At 44.0% G+C, this 18,059-nt stretch overlaps 1 long non-coding RNA gene across 3 annotated transcripts in view; it reads right to left on the bottom strand.

Moving 5' to 3' along the window:
• LOC102159278 overlaps positions 6,980-18,059 on the bottom strand; it is a 130,641-nt gene continuing 119,561 nt past the window's right edge. For 2 of the 3 annotated variants that reach the window (XR_002336653.1, XR_002336651.1), the window contains exons 3-4: positions 7,952-8,064; positions 6,980-7,225 (exon numbers count right to left, since the gene is read on the bottom strand). This is a non-coding gene — a long non-coding RNA (uncharacterized LOC102159278). The remainder of the gene's footprint in view (positions 7,226-7,951; positions 8,065-18,059) is intronic. The other variant, XR_002336652.1, reaches the window with a different exon arrangement.

Here is an 18,059-nt window from a genome sequence, read left to right as displayed (position 1 = left end):
TGACCTCATGGATACTAGTCAGGTTCTTAATCTGCTGAGCCACAACAGGGGCACCCAGCAGGTTTTTGCTAATCATCTATTTTATACAGTAGTGTGTATATACTGTTCTCTTGAAGTCAAGAAATTCTGTGCCATGGTATGTTTCCTTATGACTCCATGTTCCCGTGTAGGCTTCCCCACCCAACAGTAAATCCTCAGGAGAGACACACGGAATTGATTTCCCTTTTTTCTACCCACATAGTGCAAAATACATTTATCTCTGACAGTGGCCAGGTTTAAGATGTACAATGTCTTAAGATTGGTGATACCTCAGCTTTTTGTCCTGATGTTTGGGTTTGGTCTGGGATGAGGCCTACGAATTTGCATTTGTGACAGACTTCCTAGGTAATTCTAATGTAAGTGGCCCATCACCACATTTGACATGGGTTATTGCACACAGAAGGTAGAAAATACACATTGTTGAATGAATAACAATTCTGATATCTGTCATTTTTTCCATTCTAGGCCACAGCTTATTTTCTGGATGTGCTTCTTCAATATTGCTGCCTTTTAAAGTTTTAAAAAGCATTTCCTTATGAAGAATATGTGATGATGATGATTGTTATTTGAATTGAGAGATGATTCTGATTTGCTCTCATTTGCTCTTCCAGATTTTCTTATATTATCAAGTACTAGAAAAATAAAATGAAATTTCAGTAGCTAAATAACATCATTTTCTCCGGTCTTTCATTCTCTAAAACTGACAAGTCAGATAAGTATATTTTAAAGAACAGCTAGTATCTGTTCATTTATTTTTATTTCAAGTGACATTTCAGGAAAAAATGTGATAATATAAAATGATTTTATTTATCTGATGTTTTCATAATTAAGTTACAAAAAATGATTTGCCTTTAGATGACAGGGGAGGTGGTTTTTTTTTTTTTGCTTTTTTTAAAACTCAATCTCAGAGGTACTGTTTCAATGTAAAACTTGGTAGTGCCTCATTTGACTGTTTTTTAAAGTATAGCGGTAAAACCGTGTTTAGATGTTTATAGCCTTAGAATATTCTGCATGAAAATGCAATGATATAATAGGACATAGGACGGAGGGTTGAAGCCCTTCCTGGCACAGGTGTTGAGTGTCACAGAGGTAGGTGTGAGGCCTAAGCCACGCCTGGGCCATCGCAGGAGCTTGCTGTGTTGAAGTCCTTACCCCAGGACCTCAGAACATGACTGCGTTGGGACCTTTAAAGAGGTAATGGATGCCGAGTGAAGTCAGGAGGGTGGGCTCTTAGCCAGTACGCCTGGTGTCCCTATAAGAAGGGGAGATGAGGACGCAGACGCACACGGAGGGAAGACGATGTGAGAACATAGGGAGAAGATCACCTTCTACGAGCCGAGGAAGGAGGCTTCCGGAGAAGCCAAGCCCCTCAACAACCTGAACTCACACTTGCAGCTTCCAGAACCATGAGAACATAAATGTGTTCTGCGGCATTTTGTTATGACAGCCCCAGCGCTCCCTCTCTCATATGTATACCCACCCCCTCGGCCACCTTTCCTGTAACAACTTCCAGGGTCGCCCATTTCCCTAGGGGCAGAAGCCCAAACCTGACCTTGGCCTATGAGGGCTTGTATGTGGGCCCCATCAGGCCTCCATGTGGCCCCTAAAACCCTGCACCTCTGTTTCCAGTCACACTGGCCCACGTTGGCCTCCGTGTGAGGACCCTCACGCCCCAGCACTTTGCACAGATTCTTTCTATTCCCAGAACACTCATTTCCCCCACCCCTCCTCAGCTGGCCAGCCTCCAATAGCCCTTGGACATCAGCTCAAACATCTTTTTTCTGCCAGCCTATGCCACAGCCACAGCCACACCAGATCTGGGCCACAGCAGCAGCGATCTATGCTGCAGCTTGTGGCAACACTGGATCCCTAGCCCAATGAGGAAGGCCAGGGATTGAATCTGCAACCTCATGGATACTAGTTGGGTTCTTAACCCACTGAGCCATGATGGGAACTCCTCAAACGTCCTTCTGCAGGAACACTATCGAAGACATTTTCAGCACAGCAGACCCTTCTATAAACTCTCGTGGGCCCTAGATATTTCCCTCCATGGCAGGTACAAACTTTTATAAATTTTTATATGGATTTATCCAACTATGTCACTATGTCCAACATGTCTTCCCTACATTTTTTTTTTTTCCTTTTTGGTCTTTTTAGGGTCGCACCTGCAGCATATGGAGATTCCCAGGCTAGGGGTCAAATTGTAGCTATAGCTGCTGGCCTAGGCCAGAGCCTCAGCAACACAGGATCTGAGCGTCTGTGACCTACACCACAACTCATGGCAATGCCTGATCCTTAACTCACTGAGCAAGGCTAGGAATCGAACCTGTGTCCTCATGGATACTAGTCAGATTTGTTACCACTGAGCCACAACAGGAACTACCCCTGTCTCCCCCATTTCGTTGTGAGCTCTAAGAGGGCGAGGACCCTGTCTGTTTTGCTCCTGTTGAATTCCCAGGGCCTCACAGAGGGCCTGGTACATAATAGGTGCTCAACCAATGATTGCTGAGTCAAAGAAAGAGCACAATTTACACCAGACACTGGTCATGGGGAAACAGGTGTGTCAGAGGTACAATGAAAGAAGGACTGGTAAACAGTACAGGAAGAGCTCCATCAATGGCTGACTCCCCTCTATTTGCAAGACAAGCGTCGCCTGCCAGAACCAGCAGTTACTGATTCCACTTCACTCCCAATACAGACACTAAACAACAAACTGGCCTTCACCTGGGTTGTGGGAGGCTCTGTATTCACCCTGAAAGGCACAGTCTCTGAACTTGACTTTGACACCACCTTCTATGACCTCTTCCCCTCCAAAAATAAAAAATGAATGTTCCCCTGAATTCCCCAACAGCTGGCATCCTTTGACCACTTCCTTGCCTTCTGGCCATTTGTTCTCTCAGCCCTACCCCTTCCTACTCTCCCCTCAGGAAGCAGCTTTTCTTGTGAACTTGTCATTATTCGCAAACCTGGGGTAACATGACAATCCCTTGGAGCTGCTTTAGGAGCAACATTCCTGGCCCCAGCCCCAAGGATTCTGACGTTCACCTGGAAAGAAAGCATGCTCTGCTGCCATCTGTTCTTAAGCGATGAGCCACACTATCCTGGCCTCTCCGGGTGTTATGGGAAATTTATTTGAGTGGTTAAACTAGCTTAATTATTTTCCAGAGTGGCCTGGGATGACAGTATGAAATCTGGTAAGCCCAGTGTAAGGTTCTAGCTGTGTGATGACAGCTAGCACTTGTGCTGAGCCTCACGGTGGACAGATGCCTTCTTCTCAGCCTCCTCTCATTTGCTTCTCCAGCCCCATGAAGGCAGGAGAGGGGGCGCAGTCACGAGCCCTCATTACGAGCAAGGAAACCGGGAGGATGTCCTTGTCCGAGTTACACACTGTGCCGCAGCTCGAACCTCCAAGGGCACGGAGCAGAAGTGCGTCACTACCTGGCATCCACAGCACTTCTCGCTACCATTAAAACCACTGCCTAATGCTGTCTGAATTCCAAATTGAAGTTGAGGCAAAATCAACGTGGCCTAATAGAAATGAATTTAGTAATTATTTCTTGAATGTCCCCTGAGTGCCGGGTGCTCATCTAAAAGCTGGGTGACGCAGCAGCAGCAAAGCAGATCAGGTCCCCACTCACGTGGTAGGCTTTCTGAAGGTGGCTGCCCCTTTCGGAGAAGGCTGACTGGATGCCCAAATTCATGGCTGTAATGAAATGGATATATGAACACCTCTGTTTGAAAAGCACTTTTTTTTTTTTTGCCACGCCCATGGCACATGGAAGTTCTAAAGCCAGGGACTGAACCTCCACCACAGCAGCCACCCAAGCCACTGCAGCCACAACTCTGGATCCTTAACCCGCTATGTCACAAGAAATGCCTGAAAAGTGTTTCTTTCAATAGGTTATCCTCAGGCTAATACACAAAATATACATTTCCACTAAAACCAAATAACCAGAAACATTTTTAAAGCAGTTTTACTACGGCCTTGTGATCCCAGAGGAAAAGAAATACAAGACAGAGAGATGCAAGGGGATTTTTTTTTTTTTTTTAATTTCTAGACCACTTGTATCTTTATGCCATGTGCAAACCCCTTTACCTCTTCCTGCCTTGGTCTCCTTACCTGCAAGGTGAGAATTACACCACCAACAACCCCATCGTGTTATTGGAAAGAACAAATGAATCAACACCTTGACAGCACCCGGGACAGTGTCAGGCACACAGTACACCAACCTCTGAAACCCTTGCTATTTCCATGAAAGTCACGTTTTGTTTCTAAGGCATTTCTCTTCACCTGTTAATGCTGCATTTTATCTTCTACTTCTCACGTCTTCTTAGGATGCCTCTCTGCCTTCCCTAGATTCACAATCACTCACAATTTAATATCCACCATGAATTTAATTGAAGTTCTGTTAGCATCCACCTCTTCTAGACCATTAATGAGGCTGTTAGATAAAATGTAATAAAGGTCCCTGGAGCAGCCCAGCAGACGCTGCTATTAATCACTGTTTACTTCTCCTCAGCCTGTGTTCATACTTCATGGCCATTTCCAAACCCAGCTGAATAAACTCACCTTAATATACTTTATCTTTTCAAATGGTGTCAAGTACTTTTCAAAAGCCACGGTACACAGTGGTGCTGAGTGGGGGCCCCACCCTCCCCCCAACCTCGGTGGGGCCACTGTGTACGGATGTGAGCCTCTGTGGGCAGCTGTGTCCCCTCCTCCACACTCTTCCTCCATCACTAACCCTCCTCCCACATCCACAAATGAAAATCTCCCAAATTCTACTGTTAGAAATCCTGTCCTTGAAGCTGAACAATCTCTTCTCAAAAATCTTCCCAGCTACCCTGGGAAGAGTAATACAGGAAATGCATATTGTTATTAATGTCTTTAAATTACTTCTGGGACAAGGAAATGAATAAGTTAAATATATCTCATTTTGATGGATTCCAGGCCTGTGCCTCTGGGACCACGAGGCCCCTGATAAGACTAAGAGCAGCCTGACTGTGTGCAGTCATGGAGGGAGTGGACGTCAAGGGCAGCAGTGGCATAGGTTGCAGCTGCGGCTCAGATTCAATCCCTGGCCCAGAAACTTCCATATGCTACAGGTGCAGCTGTGAAATTAAAAAAAAAAAAAAAAAAAAAAAAAGAAAAGAAAAAAGATGCAAGTAGATACTATACATCATGAAATAATCCAGAATAGTTGTTTTTTTTAAAAAAAGGGCATCAGGTGAAGAGGATCACGCTGAATGCAATCTCCCCTCTTTCCCCAGAGTGTTCTGACCTAACACTGCTTCTCCCTCAACCCTCAGCTCCGCCTAAAGTATCTGTCACAACCCCAGCAGACTGGTCACAGCTGGTTTATGGACATCTGCTCCCTCTCACCTTCTCTAGGGTCTGTGAGGTGTTTACATGTGGTTTAGAGGTGCAATCTAGGGCTTGCAGACAAGTGATCTGGGTTCTAGTTCTAACTTCAATGCCTACTATCCAGTTCCTCACCTTGAAGTAAAAGTAGTAACAGTTACTGCAAAGGGCTGTAGTAAAGATTCACAGAGTCTATACCATGATGTCAAGCATCACGTCAAACCTCACTGCCGCTGGGGGAGAAAAATTAGGTTATGCTGACAGGGAATTTTGCAGAGAACAAAGAAAGTAAAATTTAGTGAGTCTCCATTTTTATAATTTGGTTTCGGTTTAAATCATCCTCTGATCTTAACAGCCAGAAAGGACCCGTGGGTTCCTCTGGCCCCATGACTTACTCCAGCCAGGAAGCCCGACAGCCTTGCTGCTCAAAGTATGGTACTTGGACCAGCAGCATAAACACCACCTGGGAGGCTTGTTGGAAATGCAGATCCTTGGGCGCCCGCCCCATCAATGTATCCCAAGAATCCGAATTTTGAAAAGATGATTTATATAATATTAAAGTTTAAGACTACTGCCTTACATAATAGTCTTCACAGATGGTCCAAGAATCAAGAGCTTAAAAGCCATGCTGTGTGGCGGGGAAGGGGGGGCACACTGCCCAGGTATCAGAATATGCCATAAAACTCCTTTCCAGAAGCAATGAGCATCTGAGGGCAGTAGTCTAAAATGTGAAGAGAGAGCTCGTACATCTGTAACCTCTCATTTACTTTGACCTTGAACCCAGCTTACTGATTCTTTTTTCCCTCCTTTCTGTTCTCTGCGTCACTTGATTTCCCTTCTTTGTTTTGTAGTTCCTCCTTGGGGAGTTGGTCACTGCACTGCCAGGAAGGATTAATATTTACCTCATTTTCAACCCAGTTTCTATAAGGGTGGCAGTTCGCTCAGTGCCAGGACTCCCTGCAGAGGGGGGTGTGGATGAATACCCAGGCATACCAGGGCTTGTGAACCTGTGAGTTGAAGTTCAACCAAAACAGAAGGCAGAGTACAATCTAGGTTCCCCTGGGATTCCAATTTTTGTGCTGCAATCTGGAAATTAAAGACTGGCCTGCAGAACCCAAAGATGCACTGTACTTAAGTGGCTTCCCTAAGAAAATTCAGGAGAGCCTGGAACTCCCTGCTCCCACCTTTAAGCCTTTTTCTAGGCTCATCCCCTGCAAGATGCCCAACCACAGACTTCCACTCTCCTGAATCCTTTTAAATGACATATGATCCTAGATTGTACATACACACACACACACACACACACACACACACACACACACACACACACACACACACACAGTATTTTAGGGCCACACTGGTGGCATACAGAGGTTCCCAAGCTAGGGGTCAAATAGGAGCTGTAGCCACCAGCCTACGCCACAGCCCCAGCAATGCAGGATCTAAGCCGCGTCTGCGACCTACACCACAGCTCATGGCAACACTGGATCCTTAACCCACTGAGCGAGGCCAGGGATCGAACCCGCATCCTCATGGATGCTGGTCAAGTTCATTACTCACTGAGGCACGACAGGAACTCCCCCCAAATATGTATTTTTTAATCCCAAAAGGATTAACACACAGAAAGTACACAATGAAGACAACTGGCCACAGAAATGATCCTCTTCTCTCCTCCAGTAGGTGACCAAGGAGGTAGTAGAATGGCTGCTCACACAACAAAACACGGTCCGGTTTCCTTAGCAGCATCCATCAGCAAATTTCTCTTTGTGCAGCGAATGATGTGTATGTCAGCACGAAGCCTTGAAAATGACCGCGGAGAGCTGGCTGAATGAAAAGTGGGAAATGCCTAATGTAACCCAAGCGACAAATTCTCACTCTCCTGTTCTCCAAAATGCACAAAATTTCCCTGCAAGGTTTAGCTTCCCTCCTATGCAGAAAGCGCATTTGAACATCAGACAAGAGGTGAGGGTGGAGGGGAAACAGAGAGAGGTTGCCTGATGCAGACAGTAAAGTGAATGAGCTAATTAGATGCTTCTGAAATACCTACATGTCTTCTAGAAACCAGGAGAAAACGCGGATGGGCTACAGCTGACAGATTGCATCTTGTTGCCTAGCGCTAGCCTGACGTGACTAAGAGCTGCTAGGCAACCCATCCTCCTGGGCTCGGTGATCCAGCAAACCTTAGACAGATGCTGCTTTGCCACTACCCCGCCGCCCCTCACCATTCTCTCATCTGTGAGATTCACACCTGATTAATGTTTCCTCTGGACTTTTTTCCATTTTGATAGGGCACTGCGACGTGCAGGATTGCCTGTGCTCAAGTGAGCCTGGCTGCTAACCTAAAGAATGCCTCCTGGCAAAAAACAAATGACCCTTTACAAATTAAACTGTCAGGAGATGGAAGCCTGCAACTCTGGAGTGCAGGCTGAGAATTGGAACCATTTCTTATAGAAATTATCAAATTACCATATGCATCGAAAGCAGACTGTCCTGGTACTGACGAGAGAGAATGCCCTGGGCCAGACTGCAAAGTCACGCAGGTCTACTCACATCATCCAAATTATCTGGAGGAAGAGGAGGTGCTTTTCCCTAGCACGGAGTTTCCTCTGACTGCACACAGGGTTTACACTTTCCAGCAACTCTGCTCCGGGCCTATGAAAAAGCTGTGTTTAAATGTAAATAATTGGATTTCCCATCGTAGCTCAGTCGTAAAGACCCCAACTAGTTTCCATGAGGGTTTAGTCTCTGGCCTCACTAAGTGGTGAAGGATCGGGCATTGCTGTGAGCTGTGGTGTACGTCGCAGGTGTGGCTCAGATCTGGATCTGGTGTTGCTGTGGCTGTGGTGTAGGCCGACAGCTGCAGCTTCAATTCCACCCCTAGCCTGGGAACTTCCATAAGCCACGGGTACAGCCCTAACAAAACGCCGTGGGCACAGCCCTAAAATAAATAAGCAAATAAGTAAATAAATAAATAAAAATAATTGATAACAGCTTACTCTTATCCTAGCCTACTCTTCCCAGGAGTGTTACATTATTAGGATGCAGGGTGCAATTTCAGGAAGGAGGCCGAGAAAGCAATTTTTGTCCTCCTTTCTCCCCTCTCTTCCTGTTTAACAAAAATCATTATACAAAAGCAGTAACCTATTTAGCTGGGCTCCTTACTAGTTCCTGCTCTCCGGAACCTTTGATGACCACAGATATGAACCTATTCAAGCTAATATTGTTGGTTATACACTCTGGTTTTGCCAGGTCTCAGGTTTGTTGGAGCTTTCTGGATTAACAAGATGGAGGTTTTCATTCTGAGCAGGGCATTGCTATTTCTCCCTTTCCATTTATTCGATGTTTATAACTTTTCAAAGTGTATTCACATCTATTACTCCACTGTTCTACGAACCCCTAAGCTCTGATGCATGTAAGTTAATTACAATGCTTTCCATTCAGGAGAGAAAGAGACTGAAGAAAACTGCCGAGCATAGTGGGAATGCATTTCAGCCCACAATCTCACGTGCAAGAGAAATGCCACTCTATTAGGTGTATTTGAAACTGAGGCCCATCCCAATGGATTGGAAGAAATTCATTATCAGTCATTATGGTCCCAGAATCCAAGAGGTTTAGGAAGTGCCTGAAAATGGAACAAAGCCCCCCCATACCCCCAGTCCATGGTAGTGGCTGTGGCATTCTCAGATCCAAGCTCAGGTGGTCCCTTGAAGCGCCTGCCTTCCATCCCACAGGTAAGGCACGTGGCATCTTTGCTGAGTCCTGGAGCCCAGAGGTCTCGAGCCCCCATTAACCTCTCCTCTGAGGTCCTGACCACCCCTTCATCCTCTGATCTCCATCCCTTCCTGTCCTGAGGGAGTCATCTCCTCTCTGCTACTCCCAAGACTGCTCTTCTTGCCTGATTCCCCCAATAGGCTCCACCCCCACCAATCTTGAGTTATGTCTTTGATGGCTTAGACTTCAGAAAAATGCAGAAGCAATAATTCTCAACTGCATCTTCTTGGGGTTCCACCAGTTATTTGTTCTCAAGAATTTGAATCACATACAACCGACAAGGGCTTAATTTTCAATATATACAAACAGCTAATACAACTCAATAACAAAAACAGAAACCAAAAAACCCCCAAACAACCCAATCGAAAAATGGGCATAAGACCAAAATAGACATTTCTCCAAAGACATACAGATGGCCAACAGACACATGAAAAAGGTGCTCAACATTTCTAATTATTAGCAAAATGCAAATCAAAACTACAGTGAGAAACCACCTCACACCAGTCAGAATGGCTATCACCAAAATGTCTACAAACAACAAACGCTGGTGTAGAAGAAATTACCACAACCTTGTAAATCAAATACACTTCAATAAAACTCTAAAAAATGGAGGAAAAATGCCAGAAAGGATGTGGAGAAAAAGGAATCCTCCTACATTGCTGGTGGAAATGTAAACTGGTGCAACTACTATGGAAAACATCATGGAGATTTTTTTTAAAAAACCTAAAAATAGAGTTCTCATAAGATCCTGCAATCCCACTCCTGGGCATATATCCATACAAAACTCTAATTCAAAAAGGTACATGCCCCCAATGTTCATATTAGCACTATTCACAACAGCCAAGACATGGAAACAACCTAAATTTCTATCAACAGATAAAAATTTATAATGGATTGTTAATGATAATGGATTAAGATATGGTACATATACACAATAGAATACTACTCAGCCGTAAGAAAAAATAATGCCATTTGCAGCAACATGGATGGACCTAGAGATTATCATACCAAGTGAAGTCAGACAGAGAAAGACAAACACCATGTGATGTCATCACTTATATGTGGAATCTAAACTATAACACCAATAAACTTATCTATGAAACAGAAACAAACTCTCATACATAGAGAAAAGAGAATAGACTTGTGGTTTCCAGCGGTAGGTTGGAGTTGGGGGGAGTTTAGCAGATGCAAAAAGTTATATATAGAATGGATAAACACCAAGGGCCTACTGTAGAGCACAGGGAATTATATTCAACATCCTGAGATAAACCATAATGGAAAAGAATATGAAAAAATATATACATATATACACACATCTGTAACTGAATCACTTTGCTATACAACAGAAATTAATATAATGTTGTAAATCAACTATACTTCAATAAAACAAAATTTTTGAAAAGAATTTGAATCACAAGTGGATTTGCACTAATGACATTTTTAGAGCGGCTTCATGTAATTTTCATTGAAAAGTTTGATATTGACTCTTCACCCTGTTAACAAATTGATTTGACTTAAGAAAAAATGTAAAGCAAATGCAAAAATCCCTGTGACAAGGAGAAATAACAAAAGGTACACTGTCTGAAACTATTGGGGTGAAGGGAGGGGGAGAGCAGAAACAGAACACAAAATACACTTTAAAAATCCAAAACCTGTATTCAGACTTAAAAGGAACGAAATTCTGACATATGCTACAACATGGGTGAATTGTGAGGACATTATGCCAAGTGAAATAAGCCAGTCGCAAATGGATGAACTCTACTGTATGGGTAGCTAAAGTAGTCAAGTTTGTAGAAACAGAAGGTAGAATGGTAGTTCTCAGGGGCTGAGGGGAGGGGTGATGGGGAGTTGTGGTTTCACGGGAGCAGAGTTCTCGTTTTGCAAGTTAAACACTCTTCGAGTGATGGTTATTTACCTATTTTTTCCTTCTTTGCCTGTGCCTTCGGTGTCATAGCCAAGAATTTATCACCAAATCCAATGTTATGATGCTTTTTTCCTAGGTTTTTGTCAAAAACATTTATAGTTTTAACTTTTATATTTAGGTCTTTGATTCATTTTGAATTAAGTTTTGCACATGCTATAATGTAAGAGTCCAATTTCATTCTTTTCCATGTGGATATGCATTTTTTCCAACACCATTTGTTGAAAAGGCTGTCCTTTCCCTCAGTGAATGATCTTGGCACCCCTTTGGAAAATTGACAGACCATGTATGTCACTGACCATTTTTAATCCTGAAAATCATAGCACATCGATCCTACAATGTGTGTTAGCACCTGCTGCATGCCCAGCAGTTTTCTGAGTAAAGATGAATAAAACACAGTCTCCAGAAGCTCAGGAGCACAGGGAGGAGGCCCAGTGGAAAGCCAAATAACCATAATGAGGCCAGCATGTGAGATGTGCTCAGAGAGAGGCATGAACAAAACCCCAAAGGGCCCAGAGGAAAGCACAATTAATTCTGTCTAGGGAGAGGGAGACAGGAATTTTCACAGCACGGGTGGTGTAGCAGCTCTTCCTCGGCATGAGGACTGGATTTCCTCATGCAGAGGTGGGTGGAGGAAGAGCAGATAGAAAGAGTGAAAGGTACTAAGGTCTCTCATGCCAGCACCTCAGACATTGACTAAATTTGCAGAGCCAGTGGAGACAGGGATGGGGATAGGGCTTGGGACAGGGAGGGAAGGAAAGAGACGGGAAGCTGGGTTTCGACACCCCCTTCCTAGAGTGACTTTGCAGAGCTGGTGTTCCTCCAACAGTCTCCAGAGCGATGCCTCAGAATGAGGAGCCGAGTCCTGACATTAAATGGGCCCCTTCCTCAGCAGTCCAAGAAGCAGGTGAGCAAGATCTGGTCCAAAGCTCAAGGCCACGTACTGGTTAAAGTCCCTTGAGCCCCTAATACTGACTCAGTCCATTTCCCAGGCAGAGCACAGACAGCTGAACCCCCAGGGTTGAAGGGCCCTGGCTGGGACCCGTGTGGTCCAGCCTAGAGCCAGCCAGCAGGCAAGAAGCCAGTCTGCTCATGGGGCTCAGAGAAGCCTCAGTGCCAAGTAGAGGCAGCAGTTGAGCGAAGAGATGGCAGAGTGAGTGCTGTTTCCCTAGAGCCAGAAAAGTTTGGAAAGGAAACAGTTCCTAGACTGGGACTCTGAGCATGGGTCTTGCTGACTGGAGGGAGACAGAATGGGTGGGAGATGTCACAGAACCCTGGCTGGCGGGCAGGGTTCAGGGAACCAGCTTTGCCTTCTGTGGGAGTGCAGTGCACATGCACTGTTTCCCAGAGGGGTGAGTGGCCCTTTGGCCAGGCTAGTGTTTGCAAACATTTATGACTACAACCTGGAGTTAGAAAGACATTCTGCATCATGATCCAGTAAATATGCTGTATGCACACATAATAGAAATAAATATTTCATAAAATAATACCTCTCAGAACATAAACAATAAAATATGCCAGGGTTGATTGATTCCATACTTTATAGCATCAGCTCTAAAATAAGTTTTCCTCCATCTTTTTCTTCTGCCATCCTCAGAATATTGGCTACTTCCTTGTTTGTTTGTTTTTGCTATTTTAGGGCCACACTGGAGGCACACAGAAGTTCCCAGACAAGGGGTCCAATCGGAGCTGTAGCCACCGGCCTACACCACAGCCACAGCAACATGGGATCCGAGCCACATCTGTGACCTACACCAAAGCTCATGGTAATGCCACTGAGAGAGGTCAAGGATCAAACCTGCATCCCCATGGATCCTAGTAGGGTTCATCAACCGCTGTGTGGGCAACTTGTTGACATCAAGAGACACCTGCAGTAGCTCCAGGCAGCACTTCACACAGCTGATTTTGGAGACATTAAAGGATCTATTCTTCTCTCATGTCTCATGTTTCTTCTAGGTAAAGAAACTTAACCTAGAAGCCCTCTTACTACTCTGTGTAGTCATTAGACTGGCAGTATATGGATCTACCTCCCACGGGGAGGGGGGGTCTTATTAGAAGCACAGCACCATCAGCCTCACCCTCAACCTATAGACTCAGAATCTGCCTTGTAGCAGAATCCCAGGTGATTTATATATGCAACCAAGCTTCAGAAAAGGAAAAAAAAATTAACTCGTTTGGGATGTTGGAGAAAACTTCACAGAATAGGTAACACTAGATGAGGTTTTGAAGGATGAATAGGAGCTTTCCTGCAGCTACTGTAGTGAAAGATATCCTGAGCAAAAGGAATACCATGTACAAAAACAAAATGTGTTGCAGCATATTTCTCTTTTGTGGCACTGTACATTCCTCCTGAATTCATCACTAACAGCTCAACACGGCATAGGATGTGTTGGAAGAGAGAAGATATGCTGGAGAAGCAGATAGAGCTGGGAGTTTTGTTGTAGCATTCCTCAGAGGAAGAAGGCTTCCTTTAATCCCAAAGGATCCACTCACCCTCTCTTCCTTAGGAAGTGTTTTCCAGGAATGTTAACTCTCTCACACCATAGATCATGCCATTTAAACTCTGTCCTGGGTGTTTCAATCAAGGGAGACGCATAAAAGAGAGGACACAAAAATACCTCCATCACTGGCCAAGTCTCGGGTTGACGCTTAGATGCTACTTAACTGGGATAGAAAATGGAAAACACTGTCCATCATAGACAATGCTTCTGAGTGTCAGCTGCTTCTCTTTGGTCCCAGCTGGGAATAGGCAGTTGGAGGATTCATAAGATTTGGAGCCTTGACATGGAATTAATCACTCCCCCTCCCTTCAAAAATGATGTGAACTGGGTGGGAAGGTAAGAAGAACAGGGCCTTTTATATCCTTTAATGATATCCTGAGCGCTTAAACTAAGTCTTCTATTGTTATCCCAGAAATTGACTACTTTCCCAAATGGCCCACCTCTCTCAAGGCTGGGTCTACATTTAGAAAGACACGAGTTTAAGAAACACCAAAAACGATTTAGACCTGGTTTGCACTGAAATTGCTTAGTCTAACAGACCAGAGATGGTCAAACTCTGCTGCCCAGGAACACAGGTACGCTACCACATCCCTAAATCAAAACAATGGACAGCTCTTTCTGATCCCCAGAGATTCATGGAGAGAATATTTAGGTTTTTTCCCCAACATAATTTTCTTAAACACTTCTGCAAATTAGCATTTATCTGTAACGATTCTGCAGCAAAAATATATTCAGTACTTTTAACATTTCAAATGTCCAGGACATCCTGCACATAGCCTCCTGATTTCCAGATGCTATCTTGCCAGAACACAGCTGGGACTCATGTGTAACTATGAGCCAACTAAAGTAACCTCCCCAAGAGAATCATCTAAACAGTCCATTTCAACATGTGGATACATAACAATGTATATGAATGCGTATGCAGCTATACAGATGGTTATTTTTCACACTAGCATAATTTTTCTCCTTTGGTGGGCTCTATTCCAAGTCCTTAAATTTTTCTTCCAAGAAATGTAGCAATTAAATTCCGAGTCTGCTTAAGGAACATAAGTGGATATGGGGAATTCATACAGAAAAAGATGTCAATGATTATGCCGGTCACATTCATATATGCTATCTCGGTCTTCAAAACAACATGTAAAGTAGATTAATATTTTTCTCACTTTTCTTATAAGGAAAAGTTTTGGGAAAAGTGCTGTGCTCAAGATTATAAATCCAAAGAGCAGTGAACCAGGACTTGAACCAAAGTCCCTGACTTCACACTGCCTGCTCACACTGAGGAGAGAATGTTCTGCATACACCATCTCGCCATTATCAAATCTATTTGAAAAGGTTTTAAGTGGAACGTTAGTCCATCGAACTAAAAGAGCAATCAGAAAAACATTCTGCTAGACGATGGGATGCAGACAATTAAGGCAGAGCCCTCTCAGGCCTGGAGGAGCCCACAGTCTGAGGCAGGAAGGCAGAAGCCATAGGCAGAATGTGATAAATGCTATTCAGAGGCACAAGATGTTCCTCCTGCCAGCAACACTCCCCCACGTTTACACCCTGGTGAGCTCCCAGCTCGTCTAAAACCCAGGGCTGTCTGCTCTAAGGAGCCAACCAGAAACGCCTCTACTTTCTCCTCTGCTACTGTGGCACCTTACCCAATCTCCTCACTAAACTATTAACTCTGGGCCTTATACATTTGTCTTTTCCACTAGGCTTTGATTTGTTTTAAGAAATACAGGGAGTTCCCATTGCAGCTCAGGAGGTTAAGAACCCAACTAGCATCCATGAGGATGCAGGTTTGACCCCTGGCCTCGCTCAATGGGTAAAGGATCCAGCGTTGCCGTGAGCTGTGGTGTAGGTCGCAGACAGGCTCGGATCTAGCGTTGCTGTGGCTCTGGCGTAGGCAGCAGCTGCAGCTCTGATTTGACTCCTAGCCTGGGAACTTCCATATGCCACAGGTCCGGCCCTAAAAAGAAAAAGAAAGAAAGAAAAAAGAAATACGGGTTAACTGGTTAAACTGGCTACCACATCACTTGCTTTTTTGGAGACCAGAGATGGTCAGCTAATCTAGATCATGTGATCCTGCCACAAACATCAGGTTCATTGAGAAAGATATTCCTCCTACAGGAAGAAAGACGGTTCCTAGGTCAAGGGCACGGTCAAAGTTTATCTGTCCTACTGGAACCTTTAAACAAGATCTGAGGGCCCATCTACAGAAGCTTGTGAAGTAAGTGCCTCAATGAGATTATCTCTTTTTTTATCTCTAAATACTCCATATTTCTAGTACACTGCTCGGTACATGGCAGATGCTTGAAATGTGTTTACTGAGTGAATAATGAATGAATAATTGAATGAATGAAAAAACCATAATCTTCCATATTGAATATGTACTTAGGAGATGGATTATATGGGATACTAGACGCTTTTTCTTTTTTTCTTTTTTTTGGCCACACTTACAGCGTGCAGATGTCCCCGGGCCTGGGATCAAACCCATGCTACAGCAGTGACAACGCTGGATCCGTAACCCACTGAGCCACCAAGGAACTTCAAGGCTTTTCTCACTTGAAAAGAACATTATGTTAGCATATTTTTCAAAGGTATTATTTAAGCTCAAATTCAAACTAAAAATGGGAACATATTAACCTGCCTTGGAACTTGGAACCTGGATCTGAAGCAACGCTATAGGGGCAACTCCTTCTTTGGTTTAAAGCTTTGTTTCTGGATTTCCTAACACTTTTCTTTTGTTTCTAGCATTCGACAGGGGCACTCACAGGATGGCCGAGTATCCTAGCAAGGAATCCATTCCCAGTGAGGATCCATTAGGTCCTTGGGTCCAACTCAAGACTCAGTTCTCATCATCCTCCAGGATGTTAACCCACAGTTCTCACTACCTTGCACTAACTTGTTCATCTTCTGCAGTGTTAAAAGGACCATGGAGCTTGTTTTCTTCCTTCCTTCCTCTCTCTTTTTTCCTTTTATGTCTTTTTAGGGCCACACCTGCGGCATATGGAAGTTCCCAGACTAGGAGCTGAATCAGACTGCAGCTGCCAGCCTACGCCACAGCCACAGCAACGCAGGATCCAAACCACATCTGCAACCTACACCACAGATCATGGCAACGCTGAATCCTTCCATGGAGCGAAGCCTGGGGTGGAACCAGCATCCTCATGGATACTAGTCAGGTTCATTACCACTGAGCCACGACAGGAGTTCCCATGGAGCTTGTTTTCTTAGCTATCTAGAAAGCTTAAAAGCAAAATCTGTCTCCCATTTTTTTTAATTAATTAATTTTTTTTTGCCATTTTTTTTTTAGGGCTGCAGCAGTAGCATATGGAGGTTCCCAGGCTAGGGGTCTAATCAGAGCTACAGGTGCCAGCCTACGCCAGAGCCACAGCAACGCCAGATCTGAGCCATGTCTGCAACCTACATCACAGCTAATGGCACACCAGATCCTTAACCCACTGAGCGAGGTCAGGGATTGAACCCACCACCTCATGGTTCCTAGTCGGATTCATTTCTGCTGCACCACAAAAAAACAGGACTCCTTCCATTTTTTTTTTTTAATTCACTATTAGCAAGTGGATGTCAACAACAGCCAGCAATTAGTGGATATTCAATAAATATTTATTGAATGAATAGCCGGGAATGCCTCACACTTTTAGAGCAAATTCTTTCTTATCAAAGAACATTAATGTACCTGATGTCCTACGAGCTTAGATTAAGGAGGTACACAGGTTCATACTCCATTTTATACATTACGAAGCAGAAAAACAGAAAAGAAAAATTATTTGTTCAGGAAAAAAGGAAAAGAAAGACAGGACAACTAGTCGAATTTAAATTTTAAATAAACTGGAGTTCCCGTCGTGGCACAGTGGTTAACGAATCCAGCTAGGAACCATAAGGTGGCGGGTTCAATCCCTGGCCTTGCTCAGTAGGTTAGGGAACCAGCATTGCTGTGAGCTGTGGTGTAGGTCGCAGACGCTGCTTAGATCTGGCATTGCTGTGGCTGTGGCGTAGGCCAGAGGCTACAGTTCTGATTAGACCCCTAGCCTGGGAACCTCCATATGCTTCGGGAGCGGCCCCCAAAATGGCAAAAAGACCAAAAAATAAATAAATAAATAAATTTTAAATAAACAAAAAACACATTTTAGTATAAATTTGGGACTATGCTGCACTGCCAAAATGCATGGGACTTAATAATACTAAAAAATTATTCATTATATTTACCAGAAGTTCAAATTGAACTGAGTGCCTTATTTCTCTGACAATCCTGACCCCAAATGACTTGTTAGCAGCAAGGCAAAAGGCAATCATTTTGTCATGACCAAATCGTAGAAATGCCCACATGAGTCTATAATTAAACCAAAAACAAAATGAGGGAAATTAAGAGATGTCTGATTTGAAATGGTATTGATATGGACAATGAAATCTTGTCACAATTTCCAAGCTCTTTTTTATTTATTTTTTTAAAAAT

Source organism: Sus scrofa, chromosome 11 (assembly GCF_000003025.6).
Source record: "Sus scrofa isolate TJ Tabasco breed Duroc chromosome 11, Sscrofa11.1, whole genome shotgun sequence".
NCBI lineage: Eukaryota > Metazoa > Chordata > Mammalia > Artiodactyla > Suidae > Sus > Sus scrofa.
Note: the sequence above shows the minus strand (reverse complement) of the source record. Positions and strands in the feature narration are given on the sequence as shown.